Raw genomic sequence first — 3,469 nt, forward strand, 5'->3', positions numbered from 1 at the left:
TCTACTTTGTAGACTAGATTGGCAGTAGCAGTTGGAATTTCTGTTCTCTCTCTCTCTCTCTCTCTCTCTCTCTCTCTCTCTCTCTCTCTCTCTTTAAAAAAAAAAATCTATTTGGTGACTTTTTGTGATTTTGTTTGAATGCGGGGGGGGGGGGGGGGTTCTCACCTAGCCTAAACCGGCCACGAACTTGCTTAAAGCCCAGGATAACCTCGAATTCCGGTTCCTCTTGCCTTCATCTCCAGAATGCAGGGATTACAAGCACCAGACCTACGGGGCCCTTAGTTTTGTGACCCTGGGCAAGCCATTTCTCCAGCTCCTCTCGGCAGTTCTATTGATGAGAGTAATAACGGCTGCTTCATGAGGTTATTGTGAAGGTGGAATGAAATATTTGTAAAGGATTTGGCAATGACTGGTCCACAGTAGGCACACAATCTTCTAATGTGCTTCTTTTCTCTGCTCTGTCTGCATTTTATGAGCAGCCTGGACAGCTTAACTCCGTGCTGCTGTAAATTCAAAAAGAAATAAAACACATCCCCTGCCCTGAGGGCACCACAATGAAACACTGACTAGCATGAAATATTAAATCAGTCTGCCCTCCAGGGAGCTGGCCATGCTTTTACATCATGGAGCATTATAGATCCTGGTTAAGTGTTATCTGGAATGGAAGGAGGGCGGACTGGTGGATTATCTAGGGTGTAAATGACAGGAAGCCCTGCCCCTGTGAGCAGTCACAATATCCAATTACACTATAAGGGTTTCTCCTGCAGAATTCCTTCAATCCTGCTTTGCAAACCCCTTGGGGTCTTCATTCTTAGGATGACTTCACCCTAACCTGCCCTCCCACCCCACACCCAGCAGAATCATTTGAAACCTGGGGGCTATGGAATTTTGAAATTCTTTAACTAGAAATAATTGAGTTCCTCTTCTGAGTTTTGTAAAGTAGTCCACTGGGACATACAAGCAGTGTGTGTGCTCTTGACTCCAGGGTCTTCATAGAACACACCTGTGGTGTTGCCTCTTTCACGGAGCTCCCAGGGATATACACAAATAACATCAGCCTTCCTTTTTACATCCACCTGGAGGAAAAGGCTGGCTCAGGTGAGCTTCCAAAAAGCTGTCAAAAACAGTCCAAGTGGTGTCCAAGGATGGCGAGGAAATCTGGGTGGGCAGAGCAATACCCTAAGAAAGGAGCTCTCCTGGAAACCCCAGGAACGTTCTGAGGTGCTATTCTTCTCATTCCCTAAGTAGAAAATGTCTCAAGAAAAATGGTGACATCTGGTGGCCAGGACTTTCTGTGCTGGGTACAGACTCGAATCATAATAGATTCTCTTGAAAGCCAAGTTCCCACGAATGGTTCCCAACTGTACCAACCCAGTTGCCTGAAAGACATTAATTACTTAAACTTTATATAGGATGTTCTATATAGTTACCTCAGATTCTTTAACCCAAAGCAATATGCATATAAAGGAATAAAGTACGATATAAATAAAATATTAAATTTATGTGTATGCATGTGCGTATTCTCTGTCTTATGTATTCTTCTTACTTACCTAAATATATTGCACATTCTTGGGAGACAACATTACTTTAATTGTTCTTCCTATGGAGTAAAGGCGATAATTTACTGGAGATGGATAGAAGCTTCAGTCAGTAGAGTGCTTACTTGTCTGAACATGAAGACCTGAATTCTGTCTCCAGAACCTACATGAAAAAGGCCAGGCTTTGTAGAGCATGCGTGTAATCCTAGCGTTGGGGAGAAAGAAACCTGGGGATCCCTAGAGCTTGCTGGCCATCCCACTTAGCCAAATTGGAGAGTTCCAGGTAAGAGTGAGTGATCCTGCCTCAAGAAACTAGGTCATCTGCAAAAGGACACCTAAGGTTGACCTCTGATCTCCAAGGGAACACGAACACACGGACTGTAATACACTGTGTGAATTGCAAGAGGACTGTTCCTTACAGAGTGGAAGGTGGAGACTAGAAAAGAGCTAGTCCATCTCTACGTCACATCTGTGTGTCCTGGGAGAGCATTTACTACAAAGTTAGTAAGATTTGGGGCTTCTGTGGGGAAAGCCTTCCGGCTGAGGGTCAAGTCCATGCGCTCTGGTTTCTACCTTTTCCATCACTCATGAACAGTGGATGTGTTGCATGAATATAATCAAAACTCCACCCCCTCCTTACAGGACACCAGTGACAAAACAAAGTACAATCCTACCAAAGTCCAACGTGGGGAATACGTGAGTTTATTGGGTTTATACAGAGTATGGGGTGAGAGGTTCCTTAGATACTTTAGTCAGTAGAGTGCTCGCTTGTATGAATGAGGGGACCTGAATTTCATCCCCAGAACCTATATGAAAAGGTGATCTTGAACCAGCCACACCTCAGCACAGATGGTGACTTCCTCATAGCTATACAGTCTGTATATAACATTTCGGTTAATCCTCTATGATTTATACACCCTAGTGTCTCCCAAGACCACAGGACCCTATGCAACTGGGGCAGACTACAGGTGTTCTAGTTTCCTTCTATCACTATGACTAATGCCGCGACCAAAAGCCACTTAGGAGAAAAGAGTTCATTTGACTTACACCTCCAGCTCACAACTCATTACTGGGAGGATTCAGGCTAGGAACTCAAGACAGGAGCCATGTGGGAGCACTGCATGCTGCCTCGTTCTCTGACTTCATCACAGACCCGTGTTATCCAGGGTTGGGGCAGCCCATGGTGGTCTTGGTCCTTCCACGTCGTTTATTAATTGACAATCTCTCAAAACCATGGCAACAGGCCAATCCAGGCTGGGCAGTCCCTCAGCTGAACTTCCCTATTCCTAGGATGCGTCAAGTTGACAGTCAAAACCAGCGAGCACACTACAAACACAGACACGGATACATCCTGTGGAGATTCAGGAGGGAGTGATAGGAAGCTCAAGGGACAGTCCAGTGACATTCCTCACCTCCTCTTCCCATGCCGGATCCTCAACAGTCAACAGGCCTCCTGGTCTCAGGGGTCCCTTGCTAGGAGTCACAGCTGCCCTGGCGAGGTCAGTGGCTGAGAACAGCCAGGATAACAGGAGGATGGAGAACGCCAGCAAGCTGTCAGGTGGAAAGGATGATGGATGTCTTGGATTTTTGTCATCTCATTACCGGTATGGGTTGCTAAGTCATTCTGAATTATATTGCTCCATGGCCGCCCAGATATTTGTTCCAGGTGCCACACGGTGGATAATTGCTCAGTTATCAGCATAAGTAAACATGCTCTGTCACACAGTTATCCTTTGTTTCCTCACCTCTCTTTGAGAATTACGTTTATTGTTATAACACTTCAGGGGGCAGAGTTTATTGTGTCCCATAAACAGATTTAGAAAAGGTAACTAGCATACCTACCCACAAGCACTATTGCTAAGGCCCTTAGCCAAGACTAGAATCCAAAGTGAACTTGTTCCCAAAGCCTGGGATCTTCTGTGCCTTGCTGC

The sequence above is a fragment of the Microtus ochrogaster genome, chromosome 6 (genome assembly GCF_000317375.1).
Source record: "Microtus ochrogaster isolate Prairie Vole_2 chromosome 6, MicOch1.0, whole genome shotgun sequence".
NCBI lineage: Eukaryota > Metazoa > Chordata > Mammalia > Rodentia > Cricetidae > Microtus > Microtus ochrogaster.